At 44.8% G+C, this 23,811-nt stretch overlaps 1 pseudogene; it reads left to right on the top strand.

Annotated features, from left to right (window-relative positions):
- Positions 1 to 4,510: 4,510 nt before the first annotated feature.
- On the top strand, positions 4,511 to 23,410 carry LOC139390898 (nocturnin-like; annotated as a pseudogene).
- The last annotated feature ends 401 nt before the right edge of the window (positions 23,411 to 23,811 follow it).

Genomic DNA, 23,811 nt, shown 5'->3' with positions numbered 1-23,811 from the left:
CGGAGCTCTGCCTGCTCATCCTGTGATGAGGGGACGGGAAGGTGAGACCGAGGTAAAAAATCTCATTTACAACATGTTCTTGTTATAGCTGGTTCTCTCCCTAAATCATATACTGTAAGTGGCATGATCAGGCCATTGTTTCGGTGGCAACTCGTCATTCAGTGCAGGGGGCTTGCCTGTTTTGTATGATATTTTGGCATTGATAAGTGTCACCTATCCGTTTGCAAACAATGTAAAAAATATATATAGATAATTTAGTTAATAAAGCCGCTTACAAACATGGTCTCTTTTTTGTTTTCTTGAGTAAGGCAGCTCCAAAATGCAGGTGTTTCAGCCTAGCTCAGTGCTTTCTATGGTGGTGGGGCAAGCCAGCAGAAAATACGGAGCGTAGCGCCGTGATTGGCTCAGTGTTCTGTCACTCATGGGGAAACTACGTCACCGGAAAGTCTAAGGGGAGACATCGAAAATGCTAGTCCTTTGGCTGCTGCCATAGAATTACATTAGAAGTGCCCATCCAAGAAGGCTCAAGGTCATTGGCTACAGATAACATGACGTCAAATCACGTTATATGTACAGTAGCTTTGATTGGACTGATCATGTCAATATCATACTTTCAAAATCTTAGCTAGCAGTCAGCATCATGAATCAAGTCAACAATCTACTGGCAAATCCTTTTTAATCCTTGTCATATGAAGAGAAGTAATGAAGATAAATTATAGTTAAAGCATATCGGTGCTCATCGGCCATTGGACATCAACATTACACAACAAGTTGGAAATCGCAAATTCAACAATGAGTGGTTCGGAAGGAATCAGTGACAGTGGTCCCAAATCTGGGATTAAGGGGCTCTTTTTTAAATTTAAAATGGTAAACATTCAACATTGTGTCACATCTACTCCCATCCGGTGTTCGACGTTCCCGGTATACTAACCACCGGTCCTGGCAACCATTATTACGCACAACTGGCATTAATCATTACGTGCACCTGCACGTCATCATGAGGCACACCTGGACTCCATTACCTCACTAATTACCTCCCCTATATCTGGCACTCCTGGTTCCTTCCCCAGTCAGTATTGATCCTGTGTTTATTCAAAGACGCTACTGTTATGTTGTCGCGGTCCATGTTTGTTGTTTTATTAAATGTTTCACCTACTCTGGGAGCGTCTGAACTGTCATCGCTTCTCTCCCTCCATCAGTGAGCACTCTGAATCAGAGCCTGAACCCATGGAGAGAGGTCACACGCCTCCCCGCGGCAGACCGACGCAGACAGAGACAGCTGGGGCTATGTCTGTATTATTGTCAAGGAGGGCACCAGCTCCAGCGGTGTCCGGTGCTTCCTAATCTGGGATCCACAAGAGCAGATGGACAGTCACTTGATCTTCCACCTCCTGGGGCACAAGTGAGTGTTCCATCTTCATCACTCTCTGCTAAACTCTTTTTGGTGTCCATCACCCTAGTTGACTGTCCCTCATGTACAGTGTCTACAGCGTTAGTGAATTCCGATGCCACGGGGAACTTTATTGGCCAGACCCTTGCCTCTCTTAACATCATCTCATACCCGCTCTCCGCTTCTTTCCCGGTTAGTACACACATCACACAACCACTCACCCTCACCGTGGAGTTCATTCCTTAGGAGAACATCCCCTTCTTCATTACCAGCGCACCAGTTCACAAGATCATCCTCGACCTCCCTTGGCTTCAACGCCATAACCCCACCATCTCATGGTCGAGGATGAGAATCACAGACTGGTCACCCAAATTCCGGAGGATCTGCTTCCCCATCCCCTGTGGTTCCATGTCGGTTGAGAGTTCTGTGGTTGCCCTTCAGTCCAACATCCAGGGGATATACCAGGACCTGCGGGAAATATTCTCCAATACCCACGCCACCCATCTTCCTCCTCATTGTCCCTGGGACTGTGCCATCAACCTGCTTGCAGGTTCAGCGCCTCCACACAGACGCATCTACCCTCTGTTGATGGCTGAGACCCAGACCATGGAGGATTACTTCCAAGAGGTGCTCCAACAAGGTTTCATCCACACGTCCACTTCTCCTGCAACAGCTGAATTCTTCTTTGTGGCCAAGAGGGATGGAGGGTTACGCCCATGCATTGATTACAGGGGACTCAATGAAATCACCACGAAGTATCGATACCCTCTCCCATTGGTGCTGGAAGTCATCGAACAGCTCCGCAGGGCCCAGTTCTTTACCAAACTGGACCTGAGGAGTGCATACAATCTCATCCACATCCAGTAGGGGGATGAGTGGAAGACTGTGTTTTGCACAATGTCTGGTCACTACGAGTACTTGGTGATGCCATTTGGCTTAGCCAATGGTCCATCAATGTTCCAGGCACTCGTTACCGAGGTGTTCAGGGACATGCTCGGACGCCAGGGGGTCGTGTATGTTGGTGACATCCTGGTCTACTCGGCTACCCTGGAGGATTACATTACTCACGTTTCGAGCAGTCCTGGAACGCCTCCTGGCTAACCAACTGTTCGTCAAGGCTGAGAAGTGCCAATTTCATCAGAGGGCTGTCTCCTTCCTAGGCTACAAAACCAGCCCACAGGGAGTGAGGATGGACGACAAGAAGGTAGATGTGGTCAGTTCATGGCCGGTCCCAACCACCATAAAGGGGTTGCAACGTTTTTTGGGGTTTGCCAACTTCTACCGCTGTTTCATCAAGAACTTCAGCTCCGTCATCCCTCCTCTCACCTCTCTCCTTAAGGGTGGTCCCCATAGGTTGGTGTGGAGCCCAGCAGCCAACAAGGCCTTCTGTCTACTCAAGGGATGTTTCACCTCCTCCTCAGTGCTCAAACACCCAGATCCCATGATATTCTTTGTGGTGGAGGTGAATGCTTCAGAGGTGGGTATGGGGGCAGTTCTGTCTCAACGACAGGGTAGTCCACATAAATTGTACCCGTGTGCATATTACTCTAAGAAACTTAGAGGAATGACGGCATCTGTGATCGTGAGCTCCTGGCAGTGAAGTTGGCATTAGAGGAGTTCAGACACTGGCTGGAGGGCGCCAAGGAACCATCATCATCATCATCATCATCATCCTCACCGACCAACGGAACCTGGAGTATATATGCACAGCGAGAAGGCTGAATCCATGCCAAGCAATGTGGGCCCTTTTCTTCACAAGGTTTGACTTCAAGCTGACCTATCGCCCAGGTTCAAACACCAAAGCCGATTCCCTGTCCTGTCTCTACAATTCAGGAGAGGGTCCTGTCCAGAATGCACCTATAATCCCATTCTCCTGAGTCACAGCCCCTGTGGTCGGGGACGCAGATGTGGACATCCGTCAGGCTCTGGGGAGGGAGCCCACACCCACTAACTGTCCTCCTGAGCGCATCTACATTCCTACATGGATAAGGGATCGGCTACTGACCTGGGCACACACAACTGTCGTTGCTGGACATCCAGGTATTTCTCATACTACTCAATCCATCTCTAAGAAATACTGGTGGCCCACCTTGGCACAGGATGTCACTCGTTATGTCCACTCCTGTTCCGTATGTGCCCAAACCAAATCCCCCCAAAATGCTCCAGCAGGGAAACTCCTTCCCCTTCCCGTGCTTCAGCATCCCTGGTCCCATCCATCCATTGACTTTGTTACTGATCTCCCCTCTGATGGTTTTACCACCATTTTGGTGGTTGTGGATAGATTTTCAAAATCCTTTCATTGAATCCCTCTTTCTGGTCTCCCTACTACTCTCCAGGTCGCTGAGGTACTATTCCAGCAGAACTTCCGGCTTTATGCCCTTCCGGAGGACATCGTCTCCAACCGTGGCCCCTAATTCACATCAAGGGTATGGAGAGCCTTTATGGAGAAGTGCTACATACGCCTCTTGGAGGAGGGAACGCAACACCCTGCTACATCTCAACTCCCCGTGGAGTGAAAAAGTATGTGATCGTTGGTCGGGGAAGGACGACAGAGGCAGAGAAAAATACCGTTTACAGGGAATTTATTCTTCCTTAACACGGTAAGGTGGGGGAAAGGGGCTGGACGGAACCAAAGCAAAGAAAGTCCAAATTAAAGAGTCCCCTCTCCTACCTTTCCTGCCTTCCCACTACTTACCTAATCTTTTAGCACCTCCTGGCGTGCTAACCTAAATAAAGGGGGTGGTCCGCCCAGGTCTTACCTGGTGTGCATAGACAGAGTAAATACTATGGGTTATGTATGCCCGCAGGCCTCTTGCCTAAACACTCCCAAGGTGCATTCCCCTTCCCCCCGGGAACAAATTAAACAGAAAAATTACTAACTTCAAGTGAACAATTTCAATAATCAAAACCACTAAGTCCTATTGGCATACACATACCTCAGAAGTAGCGGCTACAAAATACTTTCAACAAAACTTTCACGGACTAACAACCAACACAGGACATCAAAGAAGCTCTCTCCTGACAAAGGAACACTGGCTTTTATCCAGCTGTAGAAGGAGTTTGTAATTGAAGACAGCTGTTTCTTCTGAGGAGAGGGAGGGTTCAGAGCTCTAATCGTCGATGGGCCTGACCAATCAGCTGCTTGAGAAATCCAGGATTCCATTTCCTGAAATACACACACACATACAAACCCACAACACAGAAACTGGGGAACGTAACAAGAAGCTTGAGGTCACGGTCAGCCTCACTTCCGGGTACTGGCCTCAGTCCAACGGGCAGGTGGAGATGGATGAACCAGGAGCTGGGGAGGTTACTGAGGTGTCACTGTCAGGACCGGCAGGGAGCGTGGGCATGATTACTTCCATGGGCAGAGTACCAGAACTCGCTACGTCACTCCTCCACTGGGTTGACCCCCTTCCAGTGTGTATTGGGTTTTCAGCCGGCCCTGGCTCCTGCGGTAGATGAGTGGTTCCGGCGTGCAGAAGTGTGGAGCAATGCTCACGTGAAACTCCAGTGCGCTGTCCATCGTCAAAAGGAGCAGGCAGACCACCACCTCAGTGCGACTCCTGTGTTCCAGCCTGGGGATCGTGTCTGGCTTTCTACCAGCAACCTCCCACTCCGCTTGGCCTGCAAGAAACTGAGCCCCCGGTTTGTGGGACCGTTCAAGGTTCTTCGGAGGATCAATGAGGTGGCATATATAGGTTATAGCTTCCCAGTGACTACTGTATCTCACCTTCCTTTCATATCTCCCTTCTCAGGCCGGTGGTTCCTTGGCCCCTTTTTATTTTTTATTTTTTTATTTCACCTTTATTTAACCAGGTAGGCCAGTTGAGAACAAGTTCTCATTTACAACTGCGACCTGACCAAGATAAAGCAAAGCAGTGCGACAAAAGCAACAACACAGAGTTAAACATAAACAAACGTACAGTCAATAACACAATATAAATATCTATGTACAGTGTGTGCAAATGTAGAAGAGTAGGGACGTAAGGCAATAAATAGACCATAGAGGCAAAAATAATTACAATTTAGCATTAACATTGGAGTGATAGATGTGCAGATGATGATGTGCAAGTTGAGATACTGGGGTGCAAAAGTGCAAGAGGGTAAGTAATAATATGGGGATGAGGTAGATTGGTTGTGCTATTTACAGATTGGCTGTGAACAGGTACAGTGATCCAGTACCTGGTGGACTGGGAGGAGTATGGCCCAGAGGAGCGGTGTTGGGTTCCGGTGGAGGACATTCTGGATCCCAACATTATCCATGATTTCCACCTTCGCTGACCAGCCCGCTCCTCATCCTCGGGGTCGTTCCTCTGGTCGGCGTCGTCCTGCGGCTGGAGGGGGGGTACTGTCACTTCTACTCCCGCTCCTCCCCTCTGGCGTTCGACGTCGCCGGTATACTAACTACCGGTCCTGGGCTCCATCATTACGTGCACATCATCATGAGGCACACGTGGACTCAATTACCTCACTTATTACCTACCTTTGGTTCCTTCTCCAGTCAGTATTGATCCTGTGTTTATGCAAAGATGCTACTGTTATGTTGTCTTGTTCCATGTTTGTTGTTTTATTAAACGTTTCACCTGCACCTGCTTCTCAACTTACAGCATCTTCGTTACACATTGGCTATGCTGTCAATGAAGCACTTATGCCGCGCTCAAAACAACTGTAAACTCGTAACTACAAAAACGTGAGTTCAAGACAACTGGGAAGTCAGGGATAAACGGGCTCCCAACTAGGAAAATACGGAATTGTAAATCCGGCCTCCAGTTGTTTCGAAAGCACCATAAATTCAGAGAATGCCAGACTTTGATGACAAATTTTGCCCACGAAAGACCGCTGCGCCATCTCCTGTTCAAGTGAGAACAGCACAATGCTGTAAAGGATCTCGTCCTCCTCTTCTGAGGAGGAGAAGCGAGAAGGATCGGAGGACCAAAACGCAGCGTGGTAATTGTCCATAATGTTTATTTTAAAACATAAACTGAACACTACGAAATACAAAACAATAAACGTGAAATGAACAAAACAGTCCCGTGTGGCGACAAACACTGACACGGAAGACAAACACACACAACCCAAAACTGAAACCCAGGCTACCTAAGTATGATTCTCAATCAGGGACAACAATTGACAGCTGCCTCTGATTGAGAACCATACTAGGCCGAACTCAAAAACCAACATAGAAAAACAAACATAGACTGCCCACCCAACTCACGCCCTGACCATACTAAAACAAAGATAAAATAACAGAACTATGGTCAGAACGTGACAAATGTGAGTCCAAAAATGTATTGTATGCTGCTGCATAAAGTATGTAATATGCCAGGGAGATATGTATACTGAAGCTAAGAAAGTAATACTAAGTGTATGTTGTTAAGTAAGATGTTAGTAGCCCATGTGCCTCACCCTAATAATTTGGTCATTTACACCTCTTAATTTCACCTACTGTTCTTACTTGGTGCACATGTAGCCTATAACCTGTTTTTGAGAAATGTAATCATCTAATATTGTAAGACCTTTCATTATCTGCTTATATGCCCCCTTTATTTATCCTACGGTTCTGACTTGGTGTACAGGGAGAACACTGTAAGAACGGGGCCCATGTTCTGAATTCTGTCGCTGCACATTTCAAAAGTGCTAAACAAATAGTTATATTGACTAACATTACATCCAACCTAGCTCGCTCATTAATGTTTTAATCAAAACTACAGATTGCCTCTTATCCGCTCGTCATCCCCTTATGCCATAGTTTGTACATTTCAATTTACATTAGAAACCACATTTATTTAAGTCAGCCATATCAGCTTTTTTTAAAGGCAGTAAATGAAGCTGAATTAACTGTTTTGTTGACAGACAAGTCTCCACTGATAGCCAGGTGTAGCAGTGGTAAGATGTTGGGACAGCTTTATGTAGGCCCTAACAATTTGTGGGCACTGTTTGTGGGCACTGTTTGTCACTGTTATAGTGCAATTAATGTATTGTTTAGTGTTGTGTAGTGGCTTTTCTGGCATGCATCTAACTTTTAGGAACGGTTGAGCTAACCTAGGCTAATTCGATTAGCATGAGGTTGTACGTAACGAGAATTTCCCAGGATATGGACATATCTGATATTGGCAAAGCTTAAATTCTTGTTAATCTAACTGCACTGTCCAATTGACAGTAGCTATTACAGTGAAATAATACCATGCTATTGTTTGAGGAGGGTGCACAGATATAAACTTGAAAGGTTATTAATTAACCAATTAGGCACATTTGGGCAGTCTTGATACAAAATTGTACAGCAATGCAACGGTTCATTGGATCAGTCTAATACTTTGCACACCCTGCTGCCATCTAGTGGCCAAAATCTAAATTGCGCCTGGGCTGGAATAATACATTATGGCCTTTAACTTGCATTACAAAGATGATGATACCAAATAAACACAAAAGTTTTTTTTGTCTTTGTATATTCTTTTACCAGATCTATTGTGTTACCAGATTTAATGTGTTATCTTATATTCATTTCACATTTCCACAAACTTCAAAGTGTTTCCTTTCAAATGGTATCAAGAATATGCATATCCTTGCTTCAATGCCTGAGCTACAGGCAGTTAGATTTGGGTATGTCATTTTAGTTGAAAATTGAAAAAAAGGCTCTGATCCTTAGGTAAACATACTGTACTGTACACTACAGACAGCCCCCAACTTGCATAACCAAGACAGTGTGTTCGTTTTCCAATTCATTGTTTCACAGGCCTGTTTTTCAGGCTGAAAGGTGTGAGAGATACTATCGCTGGGGAGATGTTCTTATTTTAATTTGTTTTTAATGTGTATGTCTCTTTCTGCCAAGCAGCTGTACTTACAGAGCCATTGTCTCCCTCCAAGAAGCGAGATTAAGATGTAATCAGTTTTGCCACCAGAAGCCCTGTGTCGGGAGCAAAGAGACAAGGACATTCGTCTTAATTCAGCCACGCACCTGTCAGCATTACACACACACAATATTCCATCTCCTACGTGCCAACGTGTGTAGCACTTTTTCTCTACTTTAGCTCCTGTTCTCTCCATTTCTGAAACAGACAAAAAGTGTGCAGGCAACAAGGAACCTGTTATCTCCTATTTTTAGCGTATTCTGCTGTTCATAAAAATATGACATAAATGCAGATATTTCAAGGCAGGATTGCTGCACTGCGAATCCCCTGTCTGTAATTAACCTGGAGTAAACTTTACTGAAGACTCTACTGTTAGGTTATGTACCAACATTAGATAAGTTAGTTCCACTTTATCCTCATCCAATAAGACTTGGGGTTCTCAGTATTGCAAGCCAATAGATCAGGGATGGACAGGCCCTCGGATCAATTGAAAAAAATAAAAACAATTGAAACTCAGTCGGGGTCTCAACTTGCAAGTTAGAATAGTAAAATACACAAGGTGCAATTTCAAAATTTGGCATCAGCAGTTTCTCTTGTTATGTCAGCCACTGAATAAGCCCATGTCAGCTTAACATTTTTAGATTGGTAAATTAGTCTAGTGGCCAGCTATCTAAATGTTGTAATCATGGTCGAATTACCGGTCTGGAAGCCCCCACAGATTTCTCAGTCTCACTCAGATATCATATTAAAAACTGTCAACATTTCTCTCCACCCTATGGCAAAATGTGTAGAATTGCATAAAATTATAATTAAAATGTAGAATTACATGAAATTAGTTATAAAATTGCAAAATCTTATCTCCCACCCATGGCAAAATGTGTACAATTGCACAAAATGAACTCTAAAACTGAAAAAATATCTCTCCGCTGCCAAGAGGGAGGGCAGATAAAACATTTTGCTCGAAATGTGGGTATGCAAACCCACCAGCAACTGCAGCACCTCATGATGAGCAGATTTTTTGGGGTGGCCCACCTTGCCATAGGTTATCTGTCATGTCCAACATGCATGGCCAGAGTAGGGAGAGGAAAACATGCATGGCCAGGGAGATATTCTGAACAGAAGTATTCAACCACACTCACACATGTTTGTTCTCCCCCTGGCTGCCGGTCATCGGTGGCTGGATGAGATGTGGTCCAGGTGACGGTAGATGCTGTGGTGTTGGTGACAGCAGCAGCGGTTTGCTGTTGGTGTTCTCCCTCCAGCAGCAGACCGAGAGCAAACTGGAAGCTTCATTTTTAAGGAGCTCAGGTAGCACATTAGTTAATCAGGCCTAGGTGTGACAGGCCGGCCAACTCCAGTCTCCAAGGACACCAGCCAAGGTGGAGGAGTCTACAATTGGAAAGCACAAAAGGAGGCACAGCAAAACATAGAAATTCAACAAACCATAGAAATAAATGCCACATTTTAATAAGATGAGCAAAATATGTTAAATAAAAGATCAACACAAACTCAAAATAAAAGTAATAAATACACATAAAGGGGGAAACAAAGAAGGGCAACACGTGACATGTTCTGGGTCAAGCTGTTTGTAGAAAGCTATATGTCCAAAATTCCAGTTGTTGACATAACACTAAAGTACATTGAGTGAGCACGTTGGAGTAGGGAGCATGAAAATGGTCCGTGCTATCAGGAATCCTTGGGACGTCACTACACGGTTGACGTTAATTAAATATGTTAGTGTCAGGGTTGCCATGTCCATGATTTTCCTGAAATTGGGCTACTTTGAAAACAATGTCGCTGGTGAAAATGTATTGGTCGCGTGTTGCGGGTTTTTGGGCTACTTCTAAATTGCACCGCTGCCGCCAAAGCAATTTCTTACAAGTATATTTTTCATTGTGACCTGCTGATTATCAGGCAGTGAGGCAGTGAGTGAGTGAGAGGTGGGGAGGGCCGGGTGTGTGTGTGTGTGTGTGTGTGTGTGTGTGTGTGTGTGTGTCGAGAAGACAGTTGGCTGAGTCTCGTGAAAGACAGAGCCGCATGCTCACACGTCCGTAGCCTATTTAGATTGTCATTATGGAGACACCTATTTCCAACCCCTTTTCCATAAAACATGAATTAACAGCTAGAACTGATGGGCATCAGACTTTAGGCGCTCTAGTAAAATTTGCTTGGAAGTGTTTTAAACTATTCTAATCATATTAAGCGAAGGGTTCATGCATGCCCAGTTATTGGGTCTCGAGCGCTGCCCGATTAGACATTTGAAATTAAAGTTATGGAACTCCCTCTCGTGCTTCAGTTATGGGGAAAAGTCCACAATGAAATTTACACATTTGCATCGGTTGGCCATCAATTACCCTATTAATGTACAGTGCCTTGCGAAAGTATTCGGCACCCTTGAACTTTGCGACCTTTTGCCACATTTCAGGCTTCAAACATAAAGATATAAAACTGTATTTTTTTGTGAAGAATCAACAACAAGTGGGACACAATCATGAAGTGGAACGACATTTATTGGATATTTCAAACTCTTTTAACAAATCAAAAACTGAAAAATTGGGCGTGTACAATTATTCAGCCCCTTTAAGTTAATACTTTGTAGCGCCACCTTTTGCTGCGATTACAGCTGTAAGTCGCTTGGGGTATGTCTCTATCAGTTTTGCACATCGAGAGACTGAATTTTTTTCCCATTCCTCCTTGCAAAACAGCTCGAGCTCAGTGAGGTTGGATGGAGAGCATTTGTGAACAGCAGTTTTCAGTTCTTTCCACAGATTCTCGATTGGATTCAGGTCTGGACTTTGACTTGGCCATTCTAACACCTGGATATGTTTATTTTTGAACCATTCCATTGTAGATTTTGCTTTATGTTTTGGATCATTGTCTTGTTGGAAGACAAATCTCCGTCCCAGTCTCAGGTCTTTTGCAGACTCCATCAGGTTTTCTTCCAGAATGGTCCTGTATTTGGCTCCATCCATCTTCCCATCAATTTGAACCATCTTCCCTGTCCCTGCTGAAGAAAAGCAGGCCCAAACCATGATGCTGCCACCACCATGTTTGACAGTGGGTATGGTGTGTTCAGCTGTGTTGCTTTTACGCCAAACATAACGTTTTGCATTGTTGCCAAAAAGTTACATTTTGGTTTCATCTGACCAGAGCACCTTCTTCCACATGTTTGGTGTGTCTCCCAGGTGGCTTGTGGCAAACTTTAAACAACACTTTTTATGGATATCTTTAAGAAATGGCTTTCTTCTTGCCACTCTTCCATAAGATTTGTGCAATATACGACTGATTGTTGTCCTATGGACAGAGTCTCCCACCTCAGCTGTAGATCTCTGCAGTTCATCCAGAGTGATCATGGGCCTCTTGGTTGCATCTCTGATCAGTCTTCTCCTTGTATGAGCTGCAAGTTCAGAGGGACGGCCAGGTCTTGGTAGATTTGCAGTGGTCTGATACTTCTTCCATTTCAATATTATCGCTTGCACAGTGCTCCTTGGGATGTTTAAAGCTTGGGAAATCTTTTTGTATCCAAATCCGGCTTTAAACTTCTTCACAACAGTATCTCGGACCTGCCTGGTGTGTTCCTTGTTCTTCATGATGCTCTCTGCGCTTTTGACGGACCTCTGAGACTATCACAGTGCAGGTGCATTTATACGGAGACTTGATTACACACAGGTGGATTGTATTTATCATCATTATTAATTTAGGTCAACATTGGATCATTCAGAGATCCTCACAGAACTTCTGGAGAGAGTTTGCTGCACTGAAAGTAAAGGGGCTGAATAATTTTGCACGCCCAATTTTTCAATTTTTGATTTGTTAAAAAAGTTTGAAATATCCAATAAATGTCGTTCCACTTCATGATTGTGTCCCACTTGTTGATGATTCTTCACAAAAAAATACAGTTTTATATCTTTATGTTTGAAGCCTGAAATGTGGCAAAAGGTCGCAAAGTTCAAGGGGGCCGAATACTTTCGCAAGGCACTGTATATGCCAATGTAGGCTACTGTAGTCTACCATTTTATACAATAAATATGTTGAAATGACAATATCACTGGAGTCATTGCAAATCAATTTTTGCCTCTTGTGCAGACTACCTGGAGCTTGCAAATGGGTTGAATAAATAGCCTATAACTTCAGTTTATTGTTGTAGTCGTGTGTTATTATGCTATTACTAATAGCCATGTTTAGTTAATCAAATCAAATCAAATCAAATTTATTTATATAGCCCTTCGTACATCAGATGATATCTCAAAGTGCTGTACAGAAACCCAGCCTAAAACCCCAAACAGCAAGCAATGCAGGTGTAGAACCCAGACAGGATGACCACATCAGTGAATCAACCCACTCAGGTGACGCACCCACTTCAGGGATGGCATGAGAGAGCCCCAGTAAGCCAGTGACTCAGCCCCTGTAATAGGGTTAGAGGCAGAGAATCCCAGTGGAAAGAGGGAAACCGGCCAGGCAGAGACAGCAAGGGCAGTTCGTTGCTCCAGAGCCTTTCCGTTCACCCTCCCACTCCTGGGCCAGACTACACTCGATCATATGACCCACTGAAGAGATGACTTCAGTAAAGACTTAAAGGTTGAGACCGAGTTTGCGTGGGTAGGCAGACCGTTCCATAAAAATGGAGCTCTATAGGAGAAAGCCCTGCCTCCAGCTGTTTGCTTAGAAATTCTAGGGACAATTAGGAGGCCTGCGTCTTGTGACCGTAGCATACGTGTAGGTATGTACGGCAGGACCAAATCAGAGAGATAGGTAGGAGCAAGCCCATGTAATGCTTTGTAGGTTAGCAGTAAAACCTTGAAATCAGCCCTTGCTTTGACAGGAAGCCAGTGTAGAGAGGCTAGCACTGGAGTAATATGATCACAATTTTTGGTTCTAGTCAGGATTCTAGCAGCCGTATTTAGCACTAACTGAAGTTTATTTAGTGCTTTATCCGGGTAGCCGGAAAGTAGAGCATTGCAGTAGTCTAACCTAGAAGTGACAAAAGCATGGATTAATTTTTCTGCATCATTTTTGGACAGAAAGTTTCTGATTTTTGCAATGTTACGTAGATGGAAAAAAGCTGTCCTTGAAATGGTCTTGATATGTTCTTCAAAAGAGAGATCAGGATCCAGAGTAACGCCGAGGTCCTTCACAGTTTTATTTGAGACGACTGTACAACCATTAAGATTAATTGTCAGATTCAACAGAAGATCTCCTTGTTTCTTGGGACCTAGAACAAACATCTCTGTTTTGTCCGAGTTTAAAAGTAGAAAGTTTGCAGCCATCCACTTCCTTATGTCTGAAACACATGCTTCTAGTGAGGGCAATTTTGGGGCTTCACCATGTTTCATTGAAATGTACAGCTGTGTGTCATCCGCATAGCAGTGAAAGTTAACATTATGTTTTCGAATAACATCCCCAAGAGGTAAAATATATAGTGAAAACAATAGTGGTCCTAGAACGGAACCTTGAGGAACACCGAAATTTACAGTTGATTTGTCAGAGGACAAACCATTCACAGAGACAAACTGATATCTTCCCGACAGATAAGATGTAAACCAGGCCAGAACTTGTCCGTGTAGACCAATTTGGGTTTCCAATCTCTCCAAAAGAATGTGGTGATCGATGATATCAAAAGCAGCACTAAGGTCTAGGAGCACAAGGACAGATGCAGAGCCTCGGTCCGATGCCATTAAAATGTCATTTACCACCTTCACAAGTGCCGTCTCAGTGCTATGATGGGGTCTAAAACCTTTCGTGTACATTGTTTGTCTTCAGGAAGGCAGTGAGTTGCTGCGCAACAGCCTTTTCTAACATTTTTGAGAGGAATGAAAGATTCGATATAGTCCGATAGTTTTTTATATTTTCTGGGTCAAGGTTTGGCTTTTTCAAGAGAGGCTTTATTACTGCCACTTTTAGTGAGTTTGGTACACATCCGGTGGATAGAGAGCCGTTTATTATGTTCAACATAGGAGGGCCAAGCACAGGAAGCAGCTCTTTCAGTAGTTTAGTTGGAATAGGGTCCAGTATGCAGCTTGACGGTTTAGAGGCCATGATTATTTTCATCATTGTGTCAAGAGATATAGTACTAAAACACTTGAGCGTCTCTCTTGATCCTAGGTCCTGGCAGAGTTGTGCAGACTCAGGACAACTGAGCTTTGAGGGAATACGCAGATTTAAAGAGGAGTCCGTAATTTGCTTTCTAATAATCATAATCTTTTCCTCAAAGAAGTTCATGAATTTATCACTGCTAAAGTGAAAGTCATCCTCTCTTGGGGAATGCTGCTTTTTAGTTAGCTTTGCGACAGTATCAAAAAGGAATTTCGGATTGTTCTTATTTTCCTCAATTAAGTTAGAAAAATAGGATGATCGAGCAGCAGTAAGGGCTCTTCGGTACTGCACAGTACTGTCTTTCCAAGCTAGGCGGAAGACTTACAGTTTGGTGTGGCGCCATTTCCGTTCCAATTTTCTGGAAGCTTGCTTCAGAGCTCGGGTATTTTCTGTGTACCAGGGAGCTAGTTTCTTATGAGAAATGTTTTTAGTTTTTAGGGGTGCAACTGCATCTAGGGTATTGCGCAAGGTTAAATTGAGTTCCTCAGTTAGGTGGTTAACTGATTTTTGTCCTCTGGCGTCCTTGGGTAGACAGAGGGAATCTGGAAGGACATCAAGGAATCTTTGTGTTGTCTGAATGTTTACTCACCTGCTTCTGCCTACCACCGTCATTGAAAATAAGAATGTGTTCTTAACTTACTTGCCTAGTTAAATAAAGGTATAAAAATACAAATAAAATACAGATTTCCGATTGTTATGAAAACGTGAAATCAACGTGAAATCGGGCCTAATTAATCGGCCATTCCGATTAATCGGTCGACTTCTAATTTTTACTTTTACAATTCCATTTACTTTCGATACTTAAGTATATTTAAAAACCAAATACTTTTAGAATTTTACTCATAGTATTTTACTGGGTGACTTTCACTTTTGCAAGTATGACAATTGGGTACTTTTTCCACCATTTCAAACACTCAGCAAAATGGCTCCAACACGGAAGGAGTAGAGTCAGACTCGGGTTAAAAAGGTGACCTTACCTCATGGCCTATAACGGTTATGTCACCTTTACTTCACGCCTTAAGTTTTCCAACCTCCGTTTCCTGCCTCGTTGAAGTAGTGTTTCTGAGTCGTTACAGTCAGAGGTTAAAAGGTGAAGGCTGATTGAAGCTATGAAGGCACAGATCAGAATCAGAGAGGGGTTGAGTTATTTTAGGTTCCATCATGTCAGTAAAAGCAGGTCACGGTGATAGAAGTCCCTGTACCTCTCTGTAACCAAACAACTAACAGTACACTGATCTATAGTGTGGCTGAGGGGGTTTCATAACTAGCTACATTCACCCACTAATGGTAAATCCTCAGAGGAAGGAATGTGTTTTGTTTTAATTCCACTAGTGGATTAAACTATTATCTAATGACGAGGGGAAGGAAGAAACTAAAATAGTTTTTTTCCCCCGCTGGCGCACTGCCTGTTTTAATGAGATTAGGGTTACATAATGTGTTACCACTCGAGGTTTCCTTATTAAGAATGTGCACACACACACACTCAGAAACACTCTGAAAGTGAGGTGGCCAGGCCAGGCAATTTTCTGCTGTTCCCCCTCACATCTCCCTCCCATTCATGGGCAGGAGTACAAGGGGCATTTGGGGTAAATCCTCTGGGGTTGGGAGACAGCCAAAATATATAAACCATCAGCATTCAATGTATTCAAAATTAGGATTAGGAGAATGATCTTTTCATTTGACTACCCGACTGACTAATCTCTTCCATACTCCCATCCTTCATTTGATAATTGCCTGGAGCAGTCATGTGATTGTCTCATTCCACGCTGATGTCACCGACATTCCTAAGGAGAGATTCTGTTCTCCAATTGAAATGTAGGCCTGTAGATAGATAGGCAGGACCTGCTGTGCTGTCAATGCAGTTTTTTTTTATGGAGAACAATTGATTTAGTTCTACAGAATAAATGAGTAGGCCTTCATACCGATTGTTGAAACGATTTCCTTCGTCTTTTTTGCTCTCCTCTAGGGAGATGTAACGTATGTATGGCCAACTGACTACAGAGATAAAATCATGTTCTTCCGTAGTTGAATAACTTGAGTCAAACAAAATATCCACTCCACTGGCATTACCAGCTACAGTATCTTTAATCTTGTGTTTTGGAAACACAAACACTCGGATGCCACATATCATACAGTGCATTCTGAAAGTATTCAGACCCCATCACTTTTTCAAAATGTTGTAAAAATTGAATAAATGTTTCTCTCCAATCTACACACACAACCCCATAGTGACAAAGCAAAAACAGGTTATTTTTTTTTCACATTTATTAAAAGTAAATGCGTTACAGCCTTATTCTAAAATTGATTCAAATGGTTTCTTTCATCAATCTACACACAATACCTCACAATGACAAAGCAAATGTATTAAAAAAAATTAAAAAATTAAAAATATCACATTTACACAAGTATTCAGACCCTTTACTCAGTACTTTGTTGAAGCACCTTTGGCAGAGATTACAGCCTCAAGTCTTCTTGGGTATGATGCTACAAGCTTGGCACACCTGTATTTGGGGAGTTTCTCACATTCTTCTCTTCAGATCCTCTCAGACTGTCAGGTTTGATGGGGAGCTTTGCTGCACAGCTATTTTCAGGTCTCTCCAGAGATGTTTGATCGGGTTCATGTCCGAGTTCTGGCTGGGCCACTCAAGGACATTCCGAGACTTGTCCCGAAGCCACTCCTGCGTTGTCTTGGCTGTGTGCTTACGGTTGTTGTCCAATTGGAAGGTGAACCTTCGCTCCAGTCTGAGGTCCTGAGCTCTCTGGGGCAGGTTTTAATCAAGGATCTATCTGTACTTTGCTCTGTTCATCATTTCCCTCAATCCTGACTAGCCTCCCAGTCCCTGCTGCTGAAAAACATCCCCACAGGATGATGCTGCCACCACCATGCTTCACCGTAGAAATGATATTGGCCAGGTGATGAGCAGTGCCTGGTTTTCTCCAGATGTGACACATTGTATTCAGGCCAAATAGTTCAATCTTGATTTCATCAGACCAGAGAATCTTGTTTCTCATGGTCTGACAGTCCTTTACCTGCCTTTTGGCAAACTCCAAGCAAGCTGTAATGTGCCTTTTACTGAGGAGTGGCTTCCGTCTGGCCACACTACCATAAAGGCCTAATTGGTGGAGTGCTGCACAGATGGTTGTCCTTCTGAAAGGATCTCTAATCTCCACAGAGGAACTCTGGAGCTCCGTCAGGGTGACCATCGGGTTCTTGGTCACTTTACTGAAGTGGGGGCCCTTCTCCCCCAATTGCTCAGTTTGGCTGGGCAGCCAGCTCTAGGAAGAGTCTTGGTGGTTCCAAACTTCTTCCATTTAAGAAGAATGGATGCCACTGGGTTCTTGAAGACCGTCAATGCTGCAGACATTTTTTGGTACCCTTCCCCAGATCTGTGCCTCGACACAATCCTGTCTTGGCGCTCTATGGAGAATTCCTTCAACCTCATAGCTTGGTTTTTGCTCTGACATGCACTGTCAGCTGTGGGACCTTTTTATATAGACAGGTGGGTGCCTTTCCAAATCATGTCCAATCAATTGAATTTACCACAGCTGGACTCCCAAGTTGTAGAAACATCTCAAGGATGATCAATGGAAACAGGATGCACCTGATCTCAATTTCGAGTTGCATAGCAAAGGGTCTGAATAATTATGAAAAATAACGAAACCTGTTTCCGCTTTGTCTTTGTGAAGTATTTTGTGTAGATTGAGGATGTTTTATTTAATCCATTTGAGAATATGGCTGTAACATAACAAAATATGGAAAGAGTGAAGGCGTCTGAGTACTTTCTGAATGCACTGTATGTATATTCCACATAGTGTACATGCAGTAGTTCATTACTCATGTGCTCAATGGGGCCCTGAAGCATTCCAGTGTGTATGTACTCTATGAGCAGTTTATTGAATCACACTCCACTCGGTTCAGTCTCTCCCCTATCACACAGATTAACTAAGGACAAACTGCACTTCTCTCGTTTAATTTGATCATTATGTAGTGTGCCATATCTGTGTGTGTGTGGTTGTATGCTGTGTGTGTGTGTGGTGCTCACAGAACAGTTATAGTAAGCTATTGTGGCAGCCAGATCAGCAGAGTGGGGGAGAGTGTGACTGGCACTGGTCTATTCAGGAATGCTGAGTAGCTGGCAGAATCCCCTAAACTCTCACACTGAGCAGTCCAGTCACATCCGCCTGCTCTGGAAAATTCTATTACATCCATTTCAGAAGAGTCCAATCTTGCTCAGAAGAAATGGTCTTCCCACCAGAACTCCTGGAGAGGGAGAGAGAAACAGGCTGAGGGAGTGAGGGGTGAGAGAGAGAGAGACAGAGAGAGTGAGAGAGAGAGAGAGAGAGAGAGAGAGAGAGAGAGAGAGAGAGAGAGAGAGAGAGAGAGAGAGAGAGAGAGAGAGACAGTGGGAGTGCTCCGTCTAGCGCCATGGAGACCGCCTGAACACTGGGTAGAGTAAGTCTGAAGCCAGGGTTTGAATAGGAGGGCTGTGTGTGTGTGACAATATTTAAGAGAGCTCTTAGAATAGTCGTAAGAAGATGTCATGTGTTTGAGATTTTATCAAATCCTTGAAGTGTCTAGGTAAATAAAGATGGCTTGAAAGACATCACCCCATAGCACTCACTTCTGTCATCATGAAGTGCTTTGAGAGGCTACTTAAGGATCATACCACCTCCACCTTACCTGGCACTCTAGACCCACCTCAATTTGCATACCACCCCAATAGGTCCACAGATGATGCCATCGCATTCCACACTGCCCTATCCCATCTCAAGGGTGCGTGCCCAGCCCCTCCTGTACTCCCTGTTCACCCATGACTGCGTGGCCATGCAAGCCTCCAACTCAATCGTCAAGTTTGCAGAAAACAATAGTCGTAGGCCTGATCACCAACAATGACGAGACAGCCCTGTCAGAGTGGTGCCAGGAAAATAATCTCTCCCTCAACGTCATCTAAATTAAGGACTTCAGGAGACAGCATTTCCCTATCCACATCGACGGGACCGCAGTGGAGAAAGTGGAAAGCTTCAAGTTCCTCTTCGTTCACATCACTGACAATCTGAAATGGTCCACCCACACAGATGGTGTGGTGAAGAAAGCGCAGCAGTGCATCAAACTTTTACAGATACACCATTGAGAGCTTCCTGTCAGGCTGTCTCACCACCTGGTATGGCGTCTGCACCACCTGCAACCGCAGGGCAGGGGGCACACTGTCTGCACTCCAGGACACCTACAGCCCTACAGAAAGTCCAAAAAGATCATCAACCTCCTGAGCCATGACATGTTCACCCCGCTATCATCCAGATGGCGAGGTCAGTACAGGTGCATCGATGCTGAGACCAAGAGACTGAAAAACAGCTTCTATCTCAAGGCCATCAGACTGTTAAATAGCCATCACTTGCCGGCCTCCACCCAGTACCCTGCCCTGAACTTAGTCATTGTCACTAGCCGGCTACCACCCGATTACTCAACACTGCACCTCAGACGCTGCTGTACATAGACATGGGATCACTGGCCACTTTAATAATGTTCACATACTGCTTTACTAATTTCACATGTATATATTCTAGTCAATGCCATCCTATTCAACTATTGTGTGTGTGTGTGTGTGTGTAACACTATTCTATCCTACATATTCTACAGACAGAATATTTAGTATCCACATACGGTCCAAATGTCTATACATCCCAACCACCCACCCTGGACTGTGACATTGCTGGTCCTCATATTTATAGATTTCTTAATTCCATTATTTTACTTTAGATCCGTGTGTATTGTTGTGAATTGTTAGCGATTACTGCACTGTTGGAGCTAGGAACACAAGCATTTCACGACACCCGCAATAACATCTGCTAAATATCTGTTTGTGACCAATAAAATTAGATGAGGAGAATAATAACTCCAGAATGGAAACTGGAACCCCACTAGAGGTCAGTAGATGGTAGCAAATAAATACGGCACTCCTCTCTTCCTCATCTCTCTTCTCTCCTCTTCTCTCTCTGGAGAGGTTTATAGTTTTAAACATGATCCTGCATTGGAACACTCTGTCCTGGGTATTGAGTAACTACCCTACCTATGCCCCCAGCACTCTAAACCTGTGTGTGCATGTGACTCGTGTGTGTTTGTGTGTGTGTGTGTGTTACTGCCCACCTCCCACTCCCCTGTGGGTTTTTCAAGTCTCCAGATACATCTGTCTGTCAGCTCCACCTGACTAGCTGTGAAACCCTCACAGTCACTTATGACTAGCAATGATGATGACCTCATAGTCCCCCTCTACTCCTCTAGTCAGTCTCAAGGCAGGCTTACTGGGTCTAAATTGTCACACCTTCACCAGTTGGAATGTCACACTAACACAGAAACCTAGAGGGACTGAGACAGAGAGAGAGTGAAAGAAATTGGGGAAGACCAAATCTCAGAGAACTGAAAGCAGCAGAGAACTGAATTGGGAGGAGTCAGATTGTCCGAATTGAGTGAGAGAGAAAATCAGAAACCCCTGAAGGAGGAGAAAGACTGTGAAGGAGCTCATCAAAGTAGAATAGAGCTAGAGAGTTCTGTTTTTCTCAGATAGACAAGACTAAACAGTGGTGATGATCACTAAACCACACTGACATATTCTCAGGATGGAGATGATGGGTAAGACCACATATCTGTGTCTCTCTTTTAGATCCAGTCCCTGTCTACTCTCTCTCTCTGTCCTCTTTCTAGCTGCGCACTCACAAAATGGCTTCCAAGGTACGCAAAGGATGAGTCCGAGCCTGACTGTTGTCAAGAGGGAATGTCCTATGAATTTGCTAGCCTTTTTAATCTGTAGACATTTATTGTGGTAAACAGAGCAAAATGATGCATCACGGTTGATTGGTCAACCTAAGAGCATTCCATGCTACACTGAGTGATTACAGATGATCGATTTGAGTAGGTTTCGGACATGATCTTTCACTGAGAGCCTAAGAGACATGTGCACCACAGACTCTGCATTCATGTTTCACAATGTCTCATGAGCTGTCAGGGGAGTTTTTGTATGTAGGTGTGATTATGTGCGCACACGGTTTGTGTACAGTTTTGTATCTCTAATATGTTGTCTCTGTGTCCCCAGTGTGTCCGATGGGCAGCAGCAGGCTCTTTGGTACCCTGGCCCAGTAGGACTACTACCCAGAGCAACAGGACTCGGACCAGAACCCAGAGGGCCCGGAGCAGGCCAACTCGGACCAGCTGCTCAGAGAGTGTGAGGATGCCCTCCAGAACCGGCCGGCCCAGGCCACACAGGGACCTGGTCTACCTTGCAGACCCAACGCACCAGCACCAATACAGGAACCATGAGCAGCAGAACACATCATCCATACGGGTCATGATGTGGAACATCCTAGCTCAAGGTACATAGACCTCTGATGGATGATGGAGTACTGCAGATTACAGAAGACCACCAGAGCATCTGTATGTCTGAGTGTACAAAACATTAGGACCACCTTACTAATATTGAGTTGCACCCCCTTTTGCCCTCAGAACAGCCTCAATTCATCAGGTCATGGACTCTACAAGGTGTCAAGTGTTCCACAGGGATGCTGGTCCATGTTGACTCCAATGCTTTCCGCAGTTGTGTCAAGTTGGCTGGGGGACCATTCTTGACACACACAGGAAACTGTTGAGCGTAAAAAACGAAGAGTTGCAGTTCTTGACACACATACCGGTGCGCTTGGCACCTACTACCATACCCCATTCAAAGGCACTTACATCTTTTGTCTTGCCCATTCACCCTCTGAATGACACGCACACACAAGCCATGTCTCAAGGCTCAAAAATCTCCTACCTTTCAGCTGCACTGATTGAAGTGGATTTTACAAGTGACATCAATAAGTGATCGTAGCTTTCACCTGGATTCACCTGGTCCGTTTGTCATGGAAAGAGCAGGTGTTCCTAATGTTTTGTACACTCGGTTGGTCTCAAGACTGCAGAGCATGGTACTGCACAGCGTTCACGATCAGAAATGGGGAGAAGTGTACAACCGTATACGGTTATGTCTACTCTGGTAATGTCAACTAACTACATTTACACATTACAATTTAGTCTTTTAGCAGACATTCTTATCCAGAGTGACTTACAGTAGAGTTCATACATTTTTGTCGTTTTTCGTACTGGTCCCCTGTGGAATTCGAACCCACAAACCCTGGCGTTGCAAGCGCCGTGCTCTACAACTAAGCCAAACTGGTCCCTGCAAACGGCTCTCTCTCCTCTCAGCTCTAGGCGAAGATGGCTTTGCGCGTTGTCCTCTGGAAGCTCTGATCTGGGCTGCGAGGAAGTAAATGGAGCAGATCCTCAGTTACCGCCCTGACATCCTGTGTCTTCAGGAAGTGGACCACTACTACGACACCTTCCAGCCCATCCTGTGCTACCACAGCACCTTCCTGCCCAAGCCCTGGTCCCCCTGCCTGGATGTGGCCAGCAACAACGGCCCTAACGTCTGTGCTCTCTTCTACCGCCGCTCATGATTCAGCCACCTCCACACCTCCCACTTGCATCTCTCATCCATGATGCTGCCTACCAATCAGGTGGCCGTCGTGCAAACGCTGTGTTGCCGGGCGACAGGCCAGAGGCTGTGCATGGCCGTGACCCACCTGAGGAAAGGCTGGGAGAGGCTGAGGGGTGCCCGGGAGGGGCAGACCTGCTGCAGAGCCTGAAGGCTATCACCTCGCAGCCGGCTGGCTTAGAGCCAGTCGGTACGAGAGCTGGGGGAGGGAGTGGGACAGTGGGGGTGCCTCTGATAGTGTCTTTAACGCTGAAGCCCTCAGAGGACATGTACAGGCGTTTTATCTCCTCCACCCTGGGTCTGGACTCAGCTGCTGTGTGTAGATGGGCAGACGGAGCCGGTCTTCATTACCTGGAAGATCCGTCCCTCAGGGGAGAGCTGCAGTACCCTGGACTACACCTGGTAGTCTCACGGTGCTTTCACTGTGGATACCCTGCTGGACATACCCACTGAGGAAGAGCTAGGACCTGACTGCCTGCCCCTCAAACCACTACCCCTCCGACCACCTCTCACTGCTCTGTGATGTCAGCTTCAGGGAGCAACCCCATAGGCTGATGTAGGCTGCCTATCACAGAGGTATCAGCCAGTAGAGTCACAGTTCAGAACAATGAAGGAAAAGTGACTGGATGGGTTTGTGTTACAAGAGAACTGAATTCTTATTTTACTTGACCTGGTGGTGAGATTAGATTTTAGACTTGACACCGGGAGTAGTTGTTTTTTGTATATATTAAAAACCAGCACTTGCAGAAACATGACTACCTCCAGGGGAAAAAAGTTTCTGGCACAGGTGTGATGTTATCCCTCTTGATTATTTCTTTATGTAAAGGGGGAAACTGAAGAATAGGATAACATCAATCCCGTGGATAATTATGTAACTCTGCTATTTTCAGTGCTGTGGCAGCTAGATGGCCAGTGAGTACAGAATAAATACATGTCCTGTGTATTTATTTTAGTGTTTTAT

The sequence above is a fragment of the Oncorhynchus clarkii genome, chromosome 31, assembly GCF_045791955.1.
Source record: "Oncorhynchus clarkii lewisi isolate Uvic-CL-2024 chromosome 31, UVic_Ocla_1.0, whole genome shotgun sequence".
NCBI lineage: Eukaryota > Metazoa > Chordata > Actinopteri > Salmoniformes > Salmonidae > Oncorhynchus > Oncorhynchus clarkii.
This window is presented reverse-complemented; position numbering and strand designations above follow the sequence as displayed.